The 26321-nt window shown below is 42.3% G+C and overlaps 1 protein-coding gene across 1 annotated transcript in view; it reads left to right on the top strand.

Annotated features, from left to right (window-relative positions):
• The first annotated feature begins 11047 nt into the window (after positions 1–11047).
• Positions 11048–26321, top strand: part of STAC3 (SH3 and cysteine rich domain 3) — a 105085-nt gene continuing 89811 nt past the window's right edge. The window contains exon 1 of the mRNA XM_066584444.1: positions 11048–11314. The gene's annotated coding sequence lies outside the window, so the exon portion shown is untranslated. The remainder of the gene's footprint in view (positions 11315–26321) is intronic.

Raw genomic sequence — 26321 nt, forward strand, 5'->3', positions numbered from 1 at the left:
AGGCTTAAGTCTCATAATAGTCTAAGTGAAAACTGCAGGATATTACGATTTTTACAGTATACTAAGTGATGTGGAAAATTTTTAAAAAAATTGCCAAAAAGTCTTAGAAAGGTATGTTTAATATAAAAAAAAAAATTATACAACAGGTCATTTTCTGATGACACATTTCCTTTAGCAGCTTCCTAACCGTATACAAATCAGCCTAAATTACCGTATATACTCGAGTATTAGCTGACCCGAGGTATAAGCCGAGTCAATAAGTTTTGCCACAAAAAATTGGTAAAACCTATTGACTCGAGTATAAGCCTAGCTATACTCGAGTATATAGTAGGTAAAAAAAAAAAGCAATACTCACCAATCAGCTGGCGTCTGCTTCCCCAGCGCGATGCTCTCCCCGGCGGTGCGGCCAGCTGCTGCAGTCTTCTCCCCGCTTTCTTCACCGTGGCTTGCTTTTAAATCCCTTCCGTCACTGCTGTGATTGGCTCGAGCGCCGTCCAATCACAGCTGGCGCTCAATAAACCAATCACAGCCATTAAGAATGACATCACTGAATGGCTGTGGTGTCGGGTTTATCAAGCGCCAGCTGTGATTGGACGGCGCTTGATCCAATCACAGCGCTGACGGCGGGGATTTCAAAAGCAAGCCCGGGAGAAGACTGCAGCAGCTGGCCGCACCGCCGGGGAGAGCATCGCGCTGGTGACAGACGCCAGCTGTTAGGTGAGTATTGAGGTGTTTTTTTGCCTCCCTCAAGTATAAGCTGAAGGGGGGCTTTTTCAGCATATTTTTTTGTGCTGAAAACCTCTGCTTCTACTCGAGTATATACGGTATCTGTAGTACAGTTTTGATCTAATTCTGTAAAGGACCAAACAAGATGAAAGAAGAATTTATCATGGCCATCTAGTGTGGGTCAGGGAGAGTTATGTTTTAAGGCCCAATTCCATGTCGTTCATTTACATTTATGTCTTAATATTGGTCCTGAAAAGAGGAATTCCAAAAAAGTCCCTTCCCTATGTGTTTTTATTGAACGTTTTCAAATTAAAGCAGTTCCAAGGCACATAAAGTGGTCTATCTGAGCAAGAGGGGACAATCCCAAGCAAACCTCAGGTCATTGAAGATGTATCAGTACTCTCTTAACATGAAATGTGCAGTGTGTCCAACAGGACCATAAAACAAACAACGACAGTGTGTACCATCAGGTAAAGGCATCAGCCGAGACTGAGAAGACCAGAAAATGGAACACATGAATGTTCAGATTACAAGTTAATTAGTTAGTAGGGGGAGATTGACAAAGTTTTGGAATTATACAGTGTGGCAGATATTGTTATCCAGGTGGCACGGTCATGTCCCCTCGGGGTAAGGCTGCATGTCCACGGGCACGCACGGCATCTGCCGGCGACCCTGCGTACCTGTCTTCTCTTTGCTGTGCTGCGAAAGTGCCGTCTGGCGCACATGCGCAGTACAGTTTGTTTTTTTAAATCCTGCTTTCTGCGGAATCTCCGGCCTAGTGGAAGCTGTGTGTGCGGGAACCGCAGTAAAACGCAGCATGCTGTGATTTTTCCGAGAGCAGAAACTGCAATTGGTTTCTGCTAATTTGCATCAAGAATCGTTTTTCCGTAGCATGCTACGGGGGGCTATTGCAGCGGAATCTGGAGCAGAACGCCCACTCCTGATTCCGCAGCAAAAATCAGTTCATGGACATGAGGCCTAAAGGTAAGGCTAGGGGGACAAGATTACAATAAGTGAGCCGAATGTTGTATGTCCTGTTCTAACATGGTGTGCTAGCAGTGTGTTAATGAGCTCATCAGTATATATACATGGGCATGAAGACACCCCTTGACCAATGTTCAGGATTCATGTTGGAAAACCCTACAAATACTATATGGCTCCAAATCAAACAGTTTTTGATGGGTTTGACCCATAAACAACATTTATCGCCTCTCTGCAAAAGAAGTGATAAATGTATGATTGCTGTGGGTCTGGCCAATGGGGTCCCTACTGCGAATCGGGTTGTGAACGGAGCAGTGGTCAGCCATATGTATGCCTGTTTGAGGGACCGCTGTAGTAGAGTACAGTACTCAGCTGTCATGTGGATGGTTGGTAAATGTTATTTATGGGACAACCCCTGAAAAAGGAAAAAATGGGTAAATAGGACATATTGTTAACTATAAAATGAAAAGTGCAAATTAAAGCGACCCTCTGGGCATGGAGAAACAAAGATGGCCGAACTGCTTCTTACAAGCCGATCTTCACTGATTAGTAGTATGCATTACTAGTCTAAGGGTGCCTTCACACTTGCGATCGCAATATTGCTTTGTTTTTTTTAACACAAATGTCAATAGGACTTTCTAATGCTAAAAACGCATGATACAAAAATTGCGTGTTTTTTTTTTTTGTTTTTTTTTTTTGTGCAATGCGGTTTTAACTCTAGAAAGTCCTTTCGACATTTGTGTTTAAAAAAAAATGCAGCGATATCGCAATCGCAAGTGGGAAGACACCCTAAGGCGTGCATTGCGTTCCCCGCGGCGGGGAACGCAATTTTAACCTGCCCGTGGACAGGCAGCCTAAGACACAATGTGCTGCACAGATGGGCGGCACTCGTAAATCAAAGCAGGTGTAGTCTTATACAAATGATGCATACTAATGCACAGTGTACACCAGGTACTCCGGTCCCCGCCACTGTTCTTCATCTCTTCTAAACGGGGATCGAAAAATCCCTGCCACCTGGATGTGCTGGCTGTCATTGGCTGATGCTTAGCCAATCAGAGCCAACCCCCGATGAATGATTGAGATTGGCTGACGCTTAGCCAATCAGAGGCAGCGCTTCCAGGAGGCGGGGATTTTTTAATTCCCGGCCAGAAGAGATGGAGAGTAGACCCGGGGAGAAAATGCAGGCGGGCTGACAGCGGTTTTAGGTGATGTATACTTTTTTTTGGCGTTTTTTTTTTTTTTTCCTGCAGCTAGGGCTTCGGTTAGGGCTTTGACAGTAGGATTTCCTACTGTCAAAGTTGCCTCGCACCGCACGAAAATCACGTTTTCATGTGATTTTTTTTTTTTTTTTTTTTTTTTTTTTTACAGAGAAGAAAGGCTCCATACGGAAACATGGGCTACAAACCTCACGAGTCACATGCATATCGCGGTACCCGAGAGATTTTTGTGTCGGGATGTCGCACATTTCTAAGCATTGCATGTGTGAATTAACCCATAGAAAGCATGTGCTGAATGAACACGCATTGTTGCAACACGACTTTGTCACCCGTGTGAACTAGGCCTAAGAAAGAAGGATGTGACTTTTTTTGGTCTTTATGAACCGTAATTGGTAGCACCAAACCGCCGCTGTGGATGAGTAGCATTGGGGCAAAAGCAAATATTTTTTACTTAATTTCAGAAGACCATTTTAAAGTTTCTCTTCGACTAGTTAAAGGGGTTGTCTCGCGCCGAAACGTTTTTTTTTTTTTTATTCAATAGGCCCCCCGTTCGGCGCGAGACAAACCCAATGGATGGGTTAAAAAAAAAAAAAAAAAAGGTTTAGTACTTACCCGAATCCCCGCGCTGCGGCGACTTCTTACTTACGTTACCAAGATGGCCGCCGGGATCTTCACCCACGATGCACTGCGGGTCTTCTCCCATGGTGCACCGTGGGCTCTGTGTGGTCCATTGCCGATTCCAGCCTCCTGATTGGCTGGAATCGGCACACGTGACGGGGCGGAGCTACAAGGACCAGCTCTCCGGCACGAGCGGCCCCATTCACCAGGGAGAAGACCGGACTGCGCAAGCGCGTCTAATCGGGCGATTAGACGCTGAAATTAGATGGCACCATGGCGACGGGGACGCTGGCAACGGAATAGGTAAGTGAATAACTTCTGTATGGCTCATAATTAATGCACGATGTATATTACAAAGTGCATTAATATGGCCATACAGAAGTGTATAACCCCACTTGCTGCCGCGGGACAACCCCTTTAATTTAAAGTGTACAAATGCAATTATTTATAACAGAGGGCGATATTCTGTTATTAGTGGCTTATAAGGAATTGCTATATATGCAATTGTCTTGGTTCACATTATTTTACCTGCTTGCTATTTTCCTGTGAAGCCCTGTAATGAGACCCTACGCTGTATACATGGCTCCCGTCAGTGTCTGGAGTGATTTACGTAGGTAGGGACAAAAGTCCATGTGGCCTCAGGCTTGTGATCTGCAGTAAATGCAAGTGGCCAATCTCTTTTATGCCACTTGATGCGCACAGGCCTGGCACTGAAGAAAATCACCAGCATCTTAAAAGAAGACCATTTTTTCATATAGCTCATGTAAAGGTGTATACACCCAAATCTCCAGCATGGACTCGCAGTAGGAAGTATAGAATAGCCTGTCATTTAACCCTTTTGTGACCACTCCATAGTGTTTTTACATCCTGGCTTGCTGGGCCTTAATCCCCAGGGATGCAAAAACATGCTCCCTGCGGGGATTAAAACGCTGCAAGCTGTGGATGTGACAGCTCTCCATGCTGCCGGGCCACGGGATGACAGCAGATCGGATCCCTCAGGACAACTGAAAGTATTCACCCCTGTCCTCCACGATGTCCCACAGCATTCTGACCTTACGGGTCCCGACAGCGCCTTCTGCGCATGCGCGCCAGATGTCATGCTTCGGGCGCGGGGCCTGGGAAATTTAACATCTCTCTGGATTCCGGCTTACACGTGTAGCCCAGAGCAGAGAGATGTCATTCGGGGACCGCTGTATGCGGTTCCTGGTCACATGATTGCTGCTCTCCAATGGATAACAGCAATCATTTAAAGTAAAAAAAAAAAAACTTTCATCTCCCCTCACAAGTCATATTCGTGAAGGGAGATGAAATTACATACCTAAAGACCCCCAAAATTTTGCAGACCTTACTGCCAAAATGTCGGATGCATGAGCAAAAGCCATGACTTGACAGGGTAATTTAAAACATAGCCAAGAGTCTGGAGATTTCACGGGGGGCTGCGGTTCACGGTCACACGATCACTGTTTTCCAATAGAAAATGGCAATCACATAAAAGTTAAAAAAAAAAAGTTAATTTCACCTCCCCTCACGAATCGGATCCATAAGGGGAGGTAAAATTACTTACCTAAGGCCTCAGGTGATGTCCCCAGACGCGATCTCTGTCCATGGACCTTTCCCCAACTTTGGCGCATGCGCCCATCTGCAAAGGGCGCAGGAGCTGGAGAGGGCCCAGGAAATTTAAGGTCTCCTGGGTACTACACTTAGCCGAGAGCCTGGAACACTGAGGGCCGTGGTGAGCGGTCACGCGATCGCTGTTATCCAGTGGATAAAGGCAATTGTGTAAAAGCTAAAATACGGTTGAAGTTTAATGCTCCTTTTGATTTGAGCCGCGCTGTGCATACGGACATAAGATTATGACCACAAAGGGTATGTTTCTGAACACTGGGACAAACGGGGGCATCCGTTTTGGGGTGAAAGACTTCATTCGTTTGTGTGCTATTCAAAAAAAGAACTGTATTTAAATTGACACAATTGCCAAAAAATTTAAAATCGCAATTCTTTTCCTTCCGATTTTGCTTAGATTCATTCAAAAACTGTTGGGTCAAAATACTCCATACACCCCTAGATGAATTCGTTAATGCGTCTTGTTTTCCAGATGGGGTCGTTTGTGGGGGTCCTCCTTAGTTTTGGCTGCTCAAGGGCCCTACGACTGTGCTATGGGGCCTAAAACACCTTCAAGCAAAATGTCTGTTCTGAAAGCCACCAGCTGCTCCTTTCGGTTTGGGCCCCGTTGTGCATAGAGACACAAGCATAGGGCCACAATGGGTATGTTTCTGAACACAGGACAAACAGGGGTATCCATTTTGGGTGTAAATACTTATTTTCATGTGCACTATAGAAAAAAATCTCTTTAAAATGACATATTTGCAATAATATGAAATTTCATTTTTTTTCTCCCTTAAATTGCATTAATTCCTGAAAAGAAACTGGTGTCGAAATACTCCTGACTTCCTCAGTGAATACATTCAAATGTGTATTTTTTTTTTTTAATGGGGTCATTTGGGGAGTATCTATTATGCTGACGCTAGAGATGGGCCAGCATACTCGCTAAGGACAATTGCTCGAGCATCGCAAGAAAAGGTTCGGGTGAGCGGTGAGTTGCGGGAGGGAGCTCTCCCCTCCGTTCCCCCCCTGCTCTCCCCCGCCCCCTGTCGGCACCCGAACCTTTTCTTCCGAGCAGGCAGGTACTCGCTAAGGACAATGCTCGCTAGAGCAATTGTCCTTAGCGAGTATGCTCGCTCATCTCTAGCTGACGCCTATAAGCTTTTGCAAACTTGGCTTAATGCAGAAAAACAAAATGTTCCTTAAAATGTTATCCGTTAAATTTGTACATCATCTAAATGGTTAAAAATAAAACTGGCGTTTTTCCAAAGTGTGCATCCAGAATAGAGTAAACAGATGGAAATGTATATCTCATCAAAATGTGTACAGTATGTTTGCACATATTTGAGATATTGCAGCTGAAAATTTTTTTTCCCAATTTTGGCATTTTTAATAAATATACACATTCTATTGGTCGATTTTTATTTTATTTATTTTTTTAACCACCTAAATAAAGTACAATATGTGGCGAAAAAACACTGTCAGAATCACTTGGATATGCAAAACCTTTACGGAGTTATTCAGTGCTAAAGTGACATATGTCAGATTTCCAAAACTTGGCCTGGTCATTAAGGCGCAAACAGGCTTGGTCACTAAGGGGTTAAGAGCCATGACCTCTTCAAATGCATGTAATTGTGCCATAGACTGCCGGACTCCTTCAAGAGGCTATTGAGTCTTGTGTACATAAAGCTTATCATTTTATCATCGAAATATTCTTCCATTTTCTAATCTTTCTATCTTTTACAATTTTTTAGTATCTCTGCTGTCTGTGAATGGAAACCTTCATGGTCAGAGGCTGAAAATCCAACTTAGTCCGATTTAGGTGAGAAAACATAAATGATTGTGCCACTCTTGTGTTGGACCTTCATTTATGTAGACGTATAATGGCTCCATCCAACCTGAGTTGTACGGAGCCAATAGAAGTCTACGGGGCTAGTAATGGGGCTGTCTCCAATTTTATGCAGACTTTTTTTTCCTTCAAAATTGTGCTATATTCCATCGGAAGGAATATTAGGGGCGCGTTCACCCCAGACACATTGCTGATATAGGAACATAGAAGCACGCAGAGCTTGAATGTTAACAGTAAGGGACAGTTAACATATTTTAGTCAACACGGATGGGTGCAACCCTAATTTTAACCCTCCATCAGCAGTGAAGCAGTCTGTCCAGGCACAGGCTGGGCGGTAGTTTGTGGTATAAATAATATCACTAGCACTTGAGCGGAGTTTGTTATTTCTGTCATTCTGCTCCATCATAGGAGCAGAACACTCAAAATAACGAGCAGTGTCAGATCCGTCATAAGACTGATCCCGTAGTCTGTCATTTCACCGGTCAACATTCAGCAACTTGCTACACTATATTTTTTTCCGGATTTTTTTTGACCGGCTTAGTTAAGACTACTTTTAGAGCGGTCTGTTTTTTCCGTTGTTCTGCTGCTTAATAGGAGCAGAACATCGATAATAACAGCAGTGCTGGATCCGTCACATGACTGACAGCAACGGTGCCTAACATAGACATATGTCAACTCAGCCCGAGCCCGCTCCCAAAGTAAATGCTCTCAACTATAAGGAAAAACTGGCAACTAGATGTCTTATAAATATAAAGCCTGCTTGTAGCGTTTGTCGAATGAGGTTTAGCTAATACTGGATGAGCGCTTTTTAATGATTTCATATTAACCCCTTAAGGACATGGCCCTTTTTTTTTCCATTTTCGTTTTTTCGTATTTGTGAATATATACGACTTTTTGATCGCTTTTTATTGCATTTTTTTTCTTGAAGTCAGGGTGACCAAAAAAAGCGCATGGAAGGCTGAGTAGTGCTCCAGCTGGCTACCTGAACCAGAGATTGAACTTGCAACCTTCAGGTTGTGAGCGAGAAATATGTATTTTTGTTTTATATTATAAATATGCCAAAAGGGTTTTTTCTTTTTCTAATAATTAGTAAAACTTTATTGATCTTATTTTTACTTTTTTTTTTAGTCCCCAGAAGGGAGCCAAACCCACGGACGTGGCTTGATAGGCATTCTGCTAAGACAGTCCTGGGGCCTTTCAGAAGCCCCTGGCTGCCATGATACAGGCACGGCTCACTGCAATCTCATCGTAGGGGGCAGAACAAATGTTGCAGCAGATGAGCAGTCAAATCTTTCGTTTTTTTTCTTCCCCAATTGACAGCTGGGATATAAATATTTACCATGGGCATAGGTTCTATACACTGCCAAAGTCGAGCTCTTATACTCAACTATGTCCGTCAGTCCTATTGAAATGAATGCAGCGGCCACAGCTCCATTCAATATCCACTATACTATATTCCAATGTCACAGGGCTTGGGTGTAGTGAGCCCACAGTAATGAGAAGAGGGGGACACTGGTTCCCCGTTCTAGGGATCATGAGGGTCTCGACAATGAGAATTTTATTACCTATGCAGAGGTGATGAAAGTGTATTCTGGTACAATGCCTTAAATTGTGTAGCGGACTGACTCACTCATGCTGCGTTTATACCAGCACTTTAGTTTTCCGTTCTGCCCCAGCGCAGGAGCCGAATAACAGAATAAAACGATGTGTCAAATCCAACGTATGCTAGACATGAAAGGCACCGGATAGGCCACATTCACTCTAATGGGGTCCATCAGGCTTTCAGCCTGCCCTAAACTAAATAGTGTAGTGTGCTTGTCTATGCATGTCATAAATTGATGGTTCTGCGCATTTTTGCTGCTATGACCGCTTGTCACTGCAGAGCCTCAATCAATCGCTCTAGCAGGATCATAAGCGTGGAGTCATTGGAATACAAGTGCATCTGTATCCAGCTTTCCCAGAATTCTGCATGCGTGCAGATCGGAAGTGCAGATCACCGCCTGCTCTGTTCTAACGGCTCCGCGCCCTGCAATACCCACACAAATACATGTTGCCATCACTACCTTGTTGTAGGTAAACTGGAGCCTGGACTATGAATTATGAACACACTCTTCGGTGTTATGGTTTGACTTAAAACAGACAAGGCTGACTAATAAATTGTAGATTTATTCTAGAAAAAGACTAGCAGTGCAGATTATATATACATGTATATACACACACACAAGAGGTTGTTAGATGGGAGTATAAGGGAATATAGGTATGTACAACAAACAGTACTTTAAAATAAACAGAAGAAAATAGCGGAAAATACCAGATTTGGAATACACAGCCCCAAGGTTCTGTTGGTGGAGTGCCTGGAAACAAAGCGACAGTCCATATGCGGCAGCATACCTCCGTAGTCTGGCCATTTGGGCCTGTGGAGCCCCATATTATACAGGATCCCTCAGTACACACCTTCCCCCACCCCCTCTGATGTCATTCAGGAGGTTTGGGGTGGGGGCCATGCGTCCTTTGTGGAAAAATCATAATTCCCCATATCTTGGTGGGAGGCCCTCCGATCGGGAATATAGGCCTAGCATATTTCTAGTCATGATTTTATCCATTCATTGATATTAAACATGTCCCAAAAATTATAACCAGGCACATGAATACGCCGTTCGGAGGTGATTATTGAGCTCATATCGCAACATGTGTAGATGCGTTTAGTTCAGATGGCCCACCCGATTCTGAAAATATAATTTATATTGGGCCGGCACCCTCCCACAACTAATATTCTTTACTAAAAGATTCCCCTTTGTTTAACTGTCGGGGCCTAAATGGCTGGGAGAACACACTTTTTTGATGAATGATCTTCCTTAGACTTCATTAACAGGTAAAGGATGAAACAATGTGGTGTCCACATGCTAATTCTAACTATGCAGACATTTTGGAGCCAGGAGACTTGAGAATGGAGGGGCCTATTTACATTACAGCTAAGGTGAGGTAATACAATTACCTTTCTGAATGCAAAAATCCAGCAGGCAGGTGGGGAGGAAATAGGTGAGGGGCCTGCCTGGGATTATACAATGGACAAAAGAATTGGATGCTGAAAATAGGTGTAAAGGCCCATTTACACTTAACTATTATCGTTCAAAATTAGTTCAAACGTCTTTTTAGCGATAATCGTTGCATGTAAATTCTAACATCATTTGCTTTTCGGCTGGTCGATGATTTTTAGTTCAGCATAAAAACCATCGTTTGGCTAGCCAGCTGATAGCAGAGACTGCAGGCTGTGATTTTCCGAATCGCTGATAACATTGTTTGCAGCTGCTGTCCCACAGGAGAACAATGGAGCTGTATGCAGATAACAGACCACCCACTGTTATCTGCATACAGCAAAGGGAGTTTCATTTAAATGCAAATGAAGCTAATAAGCTATAATAGCCATTAGTGCTCATTTGTAGCTATGCAAAATGATCGCTTTAAACTGTCTTTTGAATGATCATCTTTGCGTGTAAATGGAGCTTAAGGTCTGAAAGTCTCTATATCACAATGCAGACGTGATCGTGGCCTCAAGAGTGGTGGGCAGTCTACTGCCCACTGTTTGGCTGGCAACATGCACTACACTAAGACCTTTTTTACATCTGCATCAGAGGTTTCATTAGGACCTTGAGTTGCAGATTTTGCTAAATTTTACTGAAAAAAATAGGTCGTGAACACCATGATGGAGCAGAAGAATGGAAGGTAAATTGACCACCCGAATAGATGTGGTTCTCCATCTTCTGGTACGCTGCGTCTCGTAAAGTTGCCTGTGAGTTTTAAGTAACCTGTTTATAAACCTATGATGAAAGAAGAGACCCAAGGAATGCCTCATTTCCACATGCCATGCCGAATGGCACCTCAAGACAGAATGCCTACAGCAATTTTTGGAATCCTCTAGGCTTTCAAAGGAATGTATGGAATGTATCCTAAAGCGATCAGCATAAAACGTTTTCTTTTATTCAGTTGCTATTTAAACTCTCATTGATTGTAATAGGTCTCAGTCACCCAAAGCAGTGAGATAATCTTCAGCAGTGACAGAGAGCACTTTCTAGCCGTCTCCTCCATCAGTGTCATTCTTGCTTTGGGCCTACATTAGCCATACTACTGGTAGTGCATGAAGTCTCCGATTTCTCTGTGTCAGCCTTAACATCTCAGCTGTCCTGTCACCTCTCCACTTGTCACTCCTCCCCATTCAAGGAGCAGTTTATCACTAAGCAGCGAAGTAGTGATCTCTGTCCCAGATCTTGCACTGCATTAACTTCTGAAGATTATTTAGTGGATTTATACCCGGGAACTTCAGGTAAGAAGCATTGCTCAAGTCTATGTTAACCTCCACTTTTATGCCAGGTTTTACATTTTTACTTTAGGTCGTCTTCAATACTCCTTATACTCTGTTGGTATTGGTTTGATAGCTCACTGGATAAATATGCATTGAAATTTCACAATCATTAGATCTAAGTCATGTAACAAACCGATTGATTGACCCATGATGTCCCATCAGGAAAACCAAGGACTTATAGGTTGGATTTTAACCTGTACGATTGTTAGTCTTCCCTAGAGATAAGTGCTGTCAAAGTTCTATCTTCCTCCCCTCCCCATGGAAGTATGCATGCTCAGCTGATTTCTGGGAGGAACAAAGCAATATTTTCTTTATGCAGGGTATTTGATCAGATTGCCATGTTTTGAGTTGGGAAGGAATTTCTCCTCTAAAGAGAATTGGATTTTGCCTTGGGTGTTTCGAGGAAAAGTGGCCTTTTTATCACTTTTTTATTATTATTTTTTAATTTTGGCAAAAATTGCAACATTCAGATGTTTGCTGTAGGTCAATAGGGAGTTATAAAATGCTCTACAACCTTTTTTTAGGGGGAGGAGAGGAAGGGGGTGGTTGGTGAGTTTTGTCTTCACTTTTCAGGTGGTGGAAGGAGGGAGGTTAAGGGTGATTTTTGAATGTTTTTCAACGTGGAGCAAGCTTTAAGTACAGTGGGTTCTTTTTCTTTCCTCCATACGGTTTTTCATAGATGCCTTTAAAAGGAAATCAAACCCAAAAAAGTTACCACAGTGTTTAGGAAGCCTTATGTGGGATTTTGCCTTTTTCTGGATCAACATTGCAGAATAGTTTAAACATATTCTGTATCTCCTCGTTTACTGCTAATGCTGTCACATACATATATATGGTTTAGTGACTGTATGGCCTTGGAATGTACTGCTTAAGGTGAAAGCTGTGTGTATGAAGACCTATAAATTAAAGAGGGACGGTTACCAGACTGCTCCTGATTGTGACGACCCCACTTAAATTGTCATACACTTGCCCCATGCCAATATAATTAAGTACAAAAAGCATGTTTTCATCTGTAAAGCGGAAGATGTTTTGAGGTCTTCATCTTCTAATTTATGAAATAGAAAATCAAAAACCTTTGCTCCTGTTTACATGTCTGCAAAGAAACCACTTCAAAAAAAAGTCTCATATCATCTTAATACAAAAATACTTTAATATAGTTTTTTTTAAATACAATATATAATATATATATTTTTTTAAACCCTTGAAGTTTGGTTTTGGACATTAGGTCAGATTCTTTTCTGCCATGGAAAAGCAGTTTTCTTCCACATGCAGTATATGACCTGGAACAGTGACCTGATTAAATGTTCGTCATGTGTCCCCCAACGCCCACACTGAGAGGGTGTGACAATTAGATGATGCTGATTGGTCTTGGGCAACGTTCACGTTTCTGATCTGCCACCCTTCCCCTATTTTGTATGTCTTTGATTGTTTTCATGAGGGATGAAAAGCTATACAGATAGTTACATGAAGGCAGCTAGACCATTGGGTCTGTTCTTTCATGGTTTTGACAGATCTTCAGCACTATGTCTGGAAATGTTTTTTTTTTATTGCCTATTTTCTGTAATCCCCCCCCCCCCCCAAATAAAGCTCCATCCTTCACTGTCATTCATGCTTGTAGGAAATGGAAGTAAGGATCCGTTTGTGGTGCAGAGCAGATTTCTTGAGCCCTACACGAATCGATACAAAGAAGATAAACTTCAGTCCCCCCCCCCCCCCTCCCTTATTAAAGGGAACCTCTCACACCTCTACAGCGCTATAAACTAATTTTTGGTGCAGTCAGGGGAGGAGACAGAGCTGTCTGATGTGTTTTTTTTTTTTTTTTATGCTCACCCGCCCCCCACACACATGACCACCACACACACACACCCCAGTGAAGTAGACATGCGACACGAAAATCTGACTCTTTTTAGAGTCCCAGCCACATGCCCTCCCTTAGACATGTATAGGAAAGTGCACACAGCACTCTGAAAAGAGTCAGATTTTTGTGCCATGTGCCTACATCACCGGGTGACAACTGGATCGTGTGAGTAATAAAAAATACATAACACCGCTCCCTGTCATCTTCGCTAACCGCACCATGACTTAGTTTATGGTGTTGGGGTGTGACCGGTTCACTTTCAAAAGGGTCTTACAGGCAGTGCCTGCTGTCACAGCCGGGGTCTTAGTGGAAGCCACTTTTCCTACCCCATGTAGCGTTGCCAGCCGCCACATGGGTCGGAGCAGCGGCCCGGATAATCCCTTTAACTTTCTTTTGACTAAAAGAAAAATGGCATATGTGTCTCCATTTGCTGTTGTACTATGGAGGTGTTCTCCACTAGATATAGTTGCAAGATGAAGCACGTGAATCCTTTGGCATTACCTGGTCTGAATGTTTGATCCAAATTCTAGACCAATTAAACTAACACAAATGCTTCTACTGTTCATTATTGAGCAAATCTCCACCGTGCGGAGGAAAAGTAAATGAACCTCTGGTAAAGATTTCTTAAACAGTTAATTGATGAGGTGTTTCATAGTAACATAGTATGTAAAGCCGAAAATAGATATATGTCCATCCAGTTCAGCCTATTACCCCACCCCCCCAATGTTTCAATTAAGAAGATGAGATTGGAAGACGTCAGCAACCATGTTAGACTACATTCCCACGCAGCAAAAACTGCTTGCGGATGCGACTCTACCTAACCATGTGACCCTGCTGACATTATGGCCTCTGGCACACTTTCCATGTGCTCAAGAGCCTCGGAAGCAACACGCATCGGACAGCACATGGACACCTGTCCAATTTACACACAGACAGCACATTGACGTGAATTCGCCATCTGATATATATGGACACAGCACATTCACATGCATTAGCACATCCCATTTCTTGTCTGTGATGCAAACAGGAAGAAGACGTGTGATGATTTCTTTTCACATGGGCAAATGATTTGCATGAAAAACATCACTGCACATTTTCATAGCCTTATTATGGGGCCCTGTGCTGTCCATGGATTAACACGAAGAGGGGGACACTATTACTAGTGAAGCCACTGTGAGGGTCACCATTTATACTGGGGCTGATAATAGGGGACACTATTACTACTAAAGCCACTATGGAGGTCACTATTAATACTGGGGCCAATATAAGGGACACTATTACTACTGGGGCTAATATATGGGTCACTATAATTATTGGGGTTAATATAGAGGTCACTGTTACTACTGAGGCCAACACAGGGGACAATATTGCTACTGAGGCCACTGTGGGGGTCACTATTACTACTGGTGCTAATATAGCGGTCACTATTACTACTGGGGTTAATATAGAGGTCACTATTACTGGGGCCACTGTGGGACAGTATTACTACTGAGGCTAATACAGAGGAAAATATTACTACTGAAGCCACTGTGGGGGTCACTGTTACTACTGAGGCAACTGCGGGGGGGGGGGGGCACTGTTACTACTTGGGCCAATATAAGTGATATTATTACTACCGAAGCCATTGTGGGGGTTACTATTACTACTGGGGCTGATTTAGGGTGCACTATTACCACTGAGGCCACTCTACACATGGCAGCATATCTCAAGCTGACTTATGGTATGTTTACACCTGGTGAAAATGCTCCCCAGAAGCCGGAAAGCGCTGACAACGGGAAGTCTCTGGAGGAGTTGAGGGTGAGCGCAGCATAGTATGGCATCAGTTACAGGTACGGGGCTGATTTCCAGTCAAAATCTGCACCAATAGTATGGATTTTGATTTTTTTTGGATACAGAAATGTTGCGACACTTGCTCCCTCTCTTCTTTGAAACGGCGCTGTACTTTTTATAACGACAGAGGTAAAATCATATGTCCTAATAAGCTCCACCTCTGACCACACCCCTTTGACCCTGGGCAAATTTGGTTACCTTACTTTAACCCTATAGTTGTTGCTGTGCCATGACCTGAATAAGGCTGTGCACACAATGCATCCCAGAAATAATGATAAGCTGAAACATTTGCAGGAATGAATGGTGCAAACTTCCTTCTCAGTGTTGCGCAAATCTTATTTGAAGCTACAGAAAACATTTGGTGGAGGTGATTGCTAAATGGAGATCAACAGGTTTTTAAAGAGACTCGGTCAACATCTTTTTTCACCCCTCTCTAATGGCACCATAAGGTAGTGCACTCTGATTACAGTGATATGTCTGCTGTGTGGATCTGTGCAGTAGTTTGACAGAAACTTACATTTTATCAGTAGCAGCACATGCATAGAGGACTACTTAAAGTAGTCCTGGATATTTATGAGCTGCAGGTTGGCTACCCTCTAGCCAATGATTGACAGCTCTCTGCTTATTAGTCCTCGTGCACACGAGCGCTGTCCGCACACTTTAGAGGCGCGCACAGAACGCTCTTCTATAGGAACCAATGGTTTCCTAAAGAAGCATTCACATAAAAGAATGTTAGACGTGCAAAATCCTCGCACCTAACAAAGATAGGCCATGTGACTGTAGGTCGCATCTAAGCTCCTTGGTGCGCGCAAAGATAGGACCTGATCGATCTGTGGTGCGTGCTTTCCATAGACTTCTATGGGAGCTGGATAACCCGCACCACGCACTTCCGATCGTGTGGACGGGCTACTTCAAGTAGCTGGAATTAACCTGTTCACTCAATCTTTACTGCAGTATAACCGTGGTCTTTGCACGCTGCTATACTGCATGTGGACAACGCTCGTGTGAACCAGGCCTTACAATGCATGGAGAGAGAGCTGCCAATTGCCACGGGAGGTGGTGAGTTCACCTTCAATGGAAGTGTTCAAACAAAGCCTGGACAAATATCTGTCTGGGATGATTTAGTGAATCCTGCACTGAGCAGGGGGTTGGACCCGATGACCCTAGAGGTCCATTCCAACTCTACCATTCTAGGATTCTATGATCATTGGCTGGAGGGTGGTGTGGGTGTGGCTAGTCTGCAGCTCATTAATATGCAGGATTAGTTCTGTGTCCAGCTGCTACTAGTAAAATGCAAGTTTCTCTCAAACTACTGCACAGATAGATACAACAGACATATCACTGTAATCAGTGTGACAGGCACTAACTCATGGTGCTCTCAGTAAGGTCTGCAAAAGATAGTGATAGATTCCCTTTAAATTCACGGGTTCACTTACTTTCTCTTTGCATTGTGAATGCTAACTCAATGTGCTCACATGGATCCACAACTTGGAGGTTGTGTAGGCAATAGCACAATTGTGTGTTTATTTTTGAAATAACAAATCCCATCCATTTTTATTGTACCGCAATGGAACTGAAGAAATCTGTTGTATATTGATAATATGCTGGACACTAACTGTGCAGTAGGTTTGGGATGGAGTGGTTTCCCACAAAGTGTTTTTAAAAAATGTTGCTTTTTGTGGTCTTTTCCCCAGCAGTTTTTATGGGCAGATGTTAGCTGTAAGTCAATAGGAAATGATTAAGCACATGACAAATATATATTTATGTATTTATTTTTTGTGGCCTTTTTATCATTTTACTTTGGTGTGTTTTTTTGGGTTCATGGCATTGTTTTTCAAAGAAAGTGGACTCAATGTTTGGTGTTTTCCAGGCATTTTACCATAGACTTGTCTATAAGGTAGAAAAAAAAGTGCCTAAAAAGCTTTATGTGTGTATACAAAAAATAAAAAAGACACCCAAAAAGGCTTGTAAAAACTGCATAAAATTGTGTTTTTATAAGCATCAAAAAATGCCACAAAATATCTACAGTATGTGAAGGAAACCGAAGTGTTCCGGATACCTTGCCGCCTTATTAGAAAACCATAGTGAATTGTGTGGCCTCAAATGAAAACTGAATTTTTATTAACTATTATATTGTTCTTTTTCAATCATTGAAACCTAAAATTTGCCCAACTTTAAATTCTAGCACATTCACCCATTGTGAGGAATTTATTGGAATGTGCCCCAAAGACTAATAAAGGACTTTGGTGGATTCTTTACATGGTTGGAATGTTCCGATGCACCTGTTACTTCCAACAGTTTCCGAGAGGCATCTCTACAATGACACAGGCAGAGTTATTTATAAGAATTAGTCAGGGGGTTTTCATCAACAACTAAGCAGATCTTTAGCTTTCATGCACATACATATCCACTTTCCATTAACTCCTTAATGACAGCAATTTTTTCACATTTTTGTTTTCACTTTTTTTCATCCCTGTGTTTCAAGAGTCATAACTTTATTTTTCTGTCAATGAGGGCTTTGGTTTGTTTTCTTTTTTCAGGACAATTTTTTTGGAATTGGAAGAAAAAGTGCTGCATGCATGGCTTTCTTTTCCAGTATATTGGGCCGGATCTGCGGTGGAGGTTTCAATACAGATGAAAAACTGGCCTAACTTCAATGATTTCCATGATACCAAATTTATAAAGATTATGTTTTACTATTGTTACAGAGTAAAAGTTTTATAAGAGTAAATTAGCTTTTTGTCATCATATTTTTTTACATCAGTGTGTGGTTTTGCTGTTTGTGGGGTGAGCCGTAGTTTTTGTGTTTTTTTTTTATTAATTTTTTTATTTTATTTGTACTATTTTTAGTGTTCACCATAGTGGGATAAATAACGTGATACTTTAATAGTTTAGACTATTATGGATGCAGAGAATCCAATGATGTTTATTTTTTATTGTTTATATTCTTACTTGATTGTTTTTAATCTTTTTAATATTTGGGTCTTTTAAATATTAATAACTTTTTAAATATTATGAATTAAATATTCAACTTTAGTCCACAAGGGGCCCAGGACGTTTGATCAATAATGGGTAATACATTGCAAAGCTTCTGCATTGGAATGGATTTTTCCTGTTAGTGTTGGCCTATGAAGTAGAGCCTAATAGACTTCCATACTTAGCAGGCCTGGAGGCCATTATTAGGCCATGGCAAAAGCTCATGAGTGAGAGAGAGCCCCTTCATTTTGTCTAACCACTTGGATGCTGAGGTCCATTTTGACCACGGCATCATAGGGGTCAAACGGACAGGATCAGATTTATCTGAGATCCCAGCAGGCAGGTGTCGGCTGTATAACACAATGTGTGCTTGTCTCTGGAGGACCCGGGATGTCCCTGCATTACACTACATTGTAACTTTCACTGAATAGAAATGAAACGCATGAAAAGCATTAAAAAAATGCAAAAACATTAGTATCTAAACATAAGATCAGACCTAGGGTTAAGGCCATGTGAAAATCTGTTTTATAAAGGCATAATCCAATAAGCCTCTCTTGAAAGCAATTTTTTAACCCAATCTCCACCTCTTGCTGGATGGAACACCCTTTCAATGATAGTGACTTTAAATGAGTATATATTCCCTTGGTGGATTTCCAAAAAATGTCTGGATGCTGCAGATAGGGAACTCCTCAATATACCTGAGGAGCGATTAGAGCCAGAATATATGCTCAGCAATGCATAGCTTTAATCCGCATGATGTACATTCAACGCATTGTTGGTAACCGATAGTACATCCAATAACATAAATGATATTGCTGAAATGCGTAAGTCCCTGTTCGCACTTGTCAGCCTTTTTTTCTCCTTTCTATGAATATATTCTAATAATGATTCATTTTTTTAATGAGATGTGCTGGGGCTATAGGAGAAATACCTACTGGGAAAGTCGGTGACATTTTTGTATTCTTTTCCTTCATTTTGCATGCATTATGATGCGGTTTTGGACACTAAAATGAGCTGTGCACAGTGGAAAGGAAAGCACCGAAGGATTGATTTAGTAAGAACTGAGAGCTCTGGTCCAGCTATTCAGAGTAATCATGGAAAGCAAAGGTACCGTTATACGCCATGACTATTTCCCGAATAATCACTAGAAACAGTAAGTTTCGGCAAGAGTTCTCCTGTGTACACACAGCCACCAACAGGGCACCGAGTGGGCACCCGCTCAGTACTTGCTAGTTGCTTCTTAACGGGAGTCATTCAATCTTCGAATGACTGCCTATTTGCAGTGAATGGAGGCAAGTGGCCAGAAGAGATCTCTGGCCCGTTTCTCCATTCATTGAACGACTGCTGCTCCCATCTAAAAGCATAGGAGTGATAGTCATTGGGATGGCTGTCAGGCACTTATGCATCCAATAGTTGTCCCATGTAAAGGTACCTTAACAATAGTTTTTCATTACTACTCTGTGTAGCTTTGTTCTAAATAGCAGCAGAGAACACCTTCCTTTCTATGGGGCAGCGTTTGTTTTCGTCCCATCCTATCCATGGCTCAATTTCCTCCCAATTGTTGGACTGGAGCAGAACTGTTATTTACTTATAGTCACATGTTGTATTTTACAGATGACTTTCCCTTGCAAGCGATGTCCACTTAGTAGAATAACTTTTTGCTGCAAGGGTCCCCTGATAATCAGCTGATCACAAATTGTCCACTGTTAGAACTCTCGGTAATCATCTGTTCACTCCGGAGGAACTTGGTAGGAAATGGTCAAGCAGCACAACCCCAGGGAATGTGGAACATTACATGTTGTCTACTGAAATCAGTTGACTGAACACAAGAAAATAAGTCTTCCAGAGCGAGCTGAACTTTGTAGCCGTTCTCTGATTCAGCTACTCGATGGAGGTCCAGAATGGAGACCATGAGCGGCCATATTAGTATTTGAAGATTAGGTTTCTAAAACCAATACTGACCTCTAAAGAAACCCAGGACCCGTCTCCAGAGGCCAGAGAAGGCTGATCCAATGCTATGTATGAATCTGACCTTTTTCTGTATGATCAGTGAGATCATGATACAATCATCTACAGTAGTACATTGTGATATGAAATGCTACAAAGTTGCTAGTTATTACATAATGTTCCACTGTGGTAGATGAGTTCAATAGCATGCCACATTAAAGGGTTGATTTTCCAGAACTTAAAGCTGTTATGTTTTTTTTTTAATTTTATTTTCATTAAAAATAGCTAGAACTGTGATAAAACTGAAGAGGACAAGTACTCACCTGTTCTCTGCCCTAGCGATTCAGTGCTGCGGGTAAAGCAGTGCCCTGCCGGTCTCTTACGGGTGACCAGCGGTGATGTTTTGTACTGCTGCTGAGCACTGCAGTCAGTGGCATCATTGGTCACATTCGCCATTTCTGAGTGGTGATGCCAGTAGAACAGACACATGACCGCTGCAGCCACTGAATTGGTTGCAGCGATTACATGCTTTCTCCATGTGAATGAAGACTCAGAGGACCTTGGGAGCCTCAGCAATGGAACCTTGTGCAGTGAACTGCCGATTACTAGTTCTTTTCATGTTTTACACATTTGCAGTTGTTTTCATTTAAAAAAAACAAACTGATTGGTGGGGGTCTTCCTCTTGGCGCACACAGTGATCAGCTATTTCAAGGGACTACATCACTTCTGCAAAAGCTGTCTTTATTGGCCGGTGACATCATGCTCATCAATCACAAGGCCATTCTGTAGCTCCGTTCCATTCAAGTAAAAGGGATTGAGCTGCAGTACCAGGCACAGCTGTTTTAGAATGTATGGCACTGTGCCTGCTTTGTGGCCCTAGCGCTCGACTGAGCCCCGCAGCTCCTTTAAAAGCAGATTGGCTGGGAGTTAGATCCTCACCAGTTATCGGTCATCAGTATTCAAGTCCAGGAAAATCATTTAAACCATTCAAACTAGTGCTATGTATAGATGTATCCAATTTTAACCTGACAATTAACACATTAACCCCTTAAGGACTAGGGTTTTTTTAGTTCTAAATAACCAGACACTTTTTAGGGATTTTACCCATGTGGCGGTTTTACTGGCCTGTTTTTTGTCTTCAGCTACCAAAATTATTTTTCCTGCATTTTTTTCCCGTGACATATAAGGCTATTTTTTATATCCTTTTCTCTGACCTTTTTTTCCCCCATTTTTTAGATTTATTGGCGGTATTGCCAAGAAAACCATTTTTTTTACATTTATGGTTGTTTATTTTTAAAATGTGTATATTTATACTAAAATAAAGTATGGTAATGGGTTCCTCATGTTGTTTTGGACATTTTGATATATAATTTGTATGGCCTCAGTTCTTTATATATTCATTTTATTTTATTCTGTCATATTTTTATTTTTTACTTATTTTTGCAACTATTTTTTTTAACATCTATCTCCCCAACAATGTCCTCTGGGGTTCATTCACATTGTTTTTTGGTTTTTTTCCCACTTATTTCATACTTTTTCCCTGTAGCTGGGGCATCCATAGGAGCCCACGTTACAGGAGAAAACATCCCCCTGTAGTGACAATAGTCACTGGCAGAGCTGGTCTGGGTCTGCAGGACCCTGCAGCTCTGCTGTGCAGGGGTCACCCAGCAGTCACATGATCACTGGGTCTAATAGTGGAAGTGACACTTCCACTTTCTCTCTTCACTACATAGCTCTCATGGAGCGCTATGTAGCCTGTAAAGGAGGAGGCAGAAGTGGTTAAAAACTGCTTCTACCTTGTCCTGCGGGTCCTCATCTGTGACTAACAGCTGAACACCTCACCTAAGCAGGAGCTTTAATCCCTCGTCGTATTTTTCTTATCGACCAGGATTAAAGCCTAGGACCAGGCACCATAAATTTACGATGCTTAGTCCTTAAGAGGTTAAAAGCACATTGACTGGGAGTGAAATCCCCACCAGTTATTGGTCAGCAATATTCAAACTATTGCTATGCAAAGATGCAGCAAACTTTAACTTGATACTTAACACGTTACATAAACTGTGGCACAGAACTTTTTCCTTGCCTTTTCAGTTTGTTGCACACATTTTCAGCATTGGGTTAAACTTTGCTGCCTCTGCATGTGGGCGAGTGTTCTGTTTATTGCCACTTTACAAGTTTATAAAGTTACTAGATATTTGGCCTCTAGAAAGAGTTGCATCCTTCTCACTCCATAAGTGTGACAGTAGCGTACATGTTGTTTATGCAATGGGCTTATAAAAAGACTTCTTTCCATCCACCATGCATAAATAGCGTTAAGCTCTGCTGCAATGAGTTAATGACACTGTTTAACTGGTCCAGGCACGGTACAGCTGTTGTCGGTCATCAAACGTGGTTTTTAATATCTGAGTCTCCTGTTACACAGTCATCCAAAATAGTCTGTCCCTATAATCCTGAGTGGGAGCAACGTGTGGAGTTAATGATATCTGTGTCTGATTTTCACCTCTAGTGTATGGTTTATATTGGACTTGTTCCATTGTGTACAAGTTAGTGTATTCAGGTCATTACATGTATAACGCAGAACAGATTCTTAAAATATGATTTTTGTTTAAATATTTGACATTTTTGGCCTCAATATGACATACTGTACATGACAAAAAAGGTAAATATGGTCCTTTTTACGGTATATGAATATACAAGTATGCAATACTAGTCTTCTTCCTCAAACTGCTAACTCAACAAGTGAACTTTCCTAGAGGGCCACAATTCAGCCCACCTTTGCCCATTATATGTAGCACCATGGGTAACATGTTATGAATATTATTGCCAAGTAACATGGCTTTCATCAGCTAATTGTTTCTTAACATTGCTTGTTCTTATCTTCCTTGATGTAACTTTGCTTCTTGTAAATTCAATGGAGGCTTCAGTATTAATGGTGAATATATGAAGATGCAGGATGTACAGTGCAGCTCCGTGCAGTATAAGATGTTAACCATGCATGTGGTCAGATTGCCAGATAAGTCGGGAAGGAATTTGTTCCCTTAAATGGGGAAAATTGGCTTCTGCCTCATTGAGTTTTGTTTTGCCTTCCTCTGGATCAACATTGGGGGGTCATAGGCTAAACTGGACAGACGTGTCTTTTTTCAGCCTAACATATTATGTAGTAGAATAAAGGAAAGGTTCAAGAGATAGACTAGGATCTTTGCGCGAACTACAAAAAGCATAATCGACTTGACTTTGAAATGTTGGATAGTGAACCTCTCCTTCAGCCACCTGACACCAGTATAGCCTGCCAGCTCACCAAGATGGCAGAACCTTTCATCTCCAAATCTTCATGTCTCTTCCACTCCAGAAGCTCTGTCTACTTATTCAAGTTTTTGGTCTATGTGTTTCACATATGCATTTGGTAAAGGTTGAGGTCTAACAAGACCAGAAAATGTCTTTCTCATGGTATTAGGCCAACAACACACTAAGGATTTTTTTCTATCCATGTTATATGTTAAAAAAACAGGCAACACACGGACACATATTATTCAATGAGGTAGCACACACTTACGAGTTTTTTCACATAGACATGGACTGCATAAAAAACACATTGTATGTCCTATTCTTGCGCATATCTTGCCGGAAACTTTCAAACATAAGTTTTACTTCTCAGTGGATCGGTATAGGTGACAAACTGCTACAATCAGCATCTGTCACTATACGGTGCTGCCGGCAGCTAGGCACCCATGAGATCTGACAGGTTTCCTTTAAATCTTTACTGGAACAAGCAATTCATTTTAGAAATCACATAGTCACAGTCAATGAGGTCAACTGTGCATAGACAAGACATTTTGAGTGATTACACTTGTATCTAGTAAAAAGTTTAATTGCTCTCAGAAAGAGAAGCAAAGTTATAATTTTGCAGATATATTTTTTTTAATGGCTAAATTCTCATCTGTACTAGGGATTTCGTTCTCCTGCTCTGAGACCATAGCCAGAAAATCCCCTGAATGAGTGGATTAGTTTCATAATGGAACCAAACTGTGCTGAACGGACCCCAATGACTATAATGAGGTTCCTTTGGTTCCTGCACCTGTCTGGCTTTTTTACCAGCCGAAAAAGTCCTGCATGCACAATAATAATAATAAACTTTATTTGTATAGCGCCAACATATTCCGCAGTGCTTACATAGACAGGGGGGATACAGAGAGACAAAAGTACAAACATTACAGAACCACAGTTACATAGTAATCAATTGATGGAAACAATAGGGGCGAGGGTCCTGCTCCAACGAGCTTACATACTACAAGTAATGGGGTGATACAGAAGGTAAAGGGGCTGGAGATGTGCACAGTATGGCGAGGTGGAGAGTGAACGATGTTATACACATAGACAATGGTCAGTAGAGATGAGCGAGTATACTCGCTAAGGCACTACTCACTCGAGTAATGTGGCTTAGCCGAGTATCTCCCCGCTCGTCCATAAAGATTCGGGGGCCGCCGCAGCTGACAGGTGAGTTGCGGCAGGGAGCGGGGCAGAGCGGGCGGGAGAGAGGGAGAGAGAGATCTCCCCTCCGTTCCTCCCTGCTCTCCCCTGCAGCTCCCCGCCCCGCGGCGGCACCCGAATCTTTTGGGACGAGCGGGGAGATACTCGGCTAAGGCACATTACTCGAGCGAGTAGTGCCTCAGCGAGTATACTCGCTCATCCCTAATGGTCAGACATTTAGCCGTGTGACGGCAGAATCGGTATGACTGCAGGAGCGGTCTATGATGGCTAGCAGGGATTGCAGTCAGTAGGTCAGGGAGCATGTTATCAGGTGGAGTACAGAGGGGCACAACTTGTTTGTCAGACATTACACGCTGGATCTGCGCCGGACACTGTAAATGAGCCTTTGACAGAAATGTGAATAGAGCCTAACAAAAATAAAATAAATTATATTCATCAGTGAGCTTTTGAGACTACTCAGATCTTTTCATCAGGCATAGAAGAAACTGAAAGGGTTAAACACAAAGTTCCGAGTAGTCAACTCGCCTAATAAAATCTTTCACTGTCCAAACTAGGTGCATAGAACAATCCTTATTGACACAGGAGGGCAAACGTGCACCAACTCAGCATGCATGCAGGCAGCCATATGCCAAATGAGGGAGCCAATTACACCTTTGGAGGACACCGATGAGACAGCCACTCACACAACCTCCTATATAGAGGTGGGGGGGGGGGGGCTGCTGGGTGTATACTCCTGCACAGAGTGGATACAAAGCGTCAGACCATCCTGATACATGTAGTGCATCATGCAGACAAGCAACCTATTAATGACGCCATAATAGTTCGGCGGGCTGCCCTCCACCTTAAAGAGTGAACCACATTGGTACTGTCACCCAGGGCTCCCCTGACACTTGAAAACCGCACTGCATGTAAATAATACATAATAAATGGAAGGTATTAGTTGGATTTTGGCCAAAATAATTGAGCTCACAAGCCAATCGTCAAGGCTCCTCACATTTTGTGAGTCCCTACACTAATATAAATGTATCACAGAAAGAGAAATATAAAAATAAAAACAATCACTGAAAATGGCCATATACTTACTGGCACAGCAGGGAAAACGTGCACCGCCTCAGCATGCAGGCAGCCATCCTGCCAAATGAGGGAGCCAATTACACCTGTAGAGGACACCGATGAGACTCCTGTGTATATGGCCGTTTTCAGTGATTGTTTTTATATTTCCCTTTCTGTGATACATAGAACAATCCTGCAGTGTCGGGAGTTCACAGCATGTAATAAGATGCAACATCACAAAGCAATGAACAATACAATCCTATGGTTTATTGAAAAACAGATGAAAATATGCAGTCAAACCATCATAAGAACAAGCTTGAACAGTGCTTTTTTTTTTCTTCAGCATGGCGGATGTGTCCAGGCGCACCGGCCGAGACACCTGATGCATGTACAGTGCCTTTTTTTAAATTTAATTTCCTGCTTTCCTACGGATCCTCAGCACTTCCACAGTGGCAGCTGCGGGTGTGCCGCAGATTGGACAGCTTCCATTGACCTCAATAGAAGCCGTCCCTGCGGTATCCGCAGGAAAATAGAGCATGCTGCGATTTCTTCCCGCGTGTGCGATCCGCAAGCTGGGCAAAAAAAATCACATCTGCATGCTTTTAGCTGCTTTGCTAATTCATACCTATGGGTGGCTTGATCTGCGGATCTTCCGTGCATCAAATCTGCCCGTGGACATTGGGCCTTATCGTTCAGTTTAAACAGCTCTGGCTCTTGTTCATTGATGTTTTTGGGCATCCAGTACACCCTTAGACTTTGTCCTGTCTGCTAGTGCAGGGTTTCTTTAGATGATCTTTGTCTTTCTTGTTTGCACTC

This window comes from Eleutherodactylus coqui, chromosome 1 (assembly GCF_035609145.1).
Source record: "Eleutherodactylus coqui strain aEleCoq1 chromosome 1, aEleCoq1.hap1, whole genome shotgun sequence".
Taxonomy (NCBI): domain Eukaryota; kingdom Metazoa; phylum Chordata; class Amphibia; order Anura; family Eleutherodactylidae; genus Eleutherodactylus; species Eleutherodactylus coqui.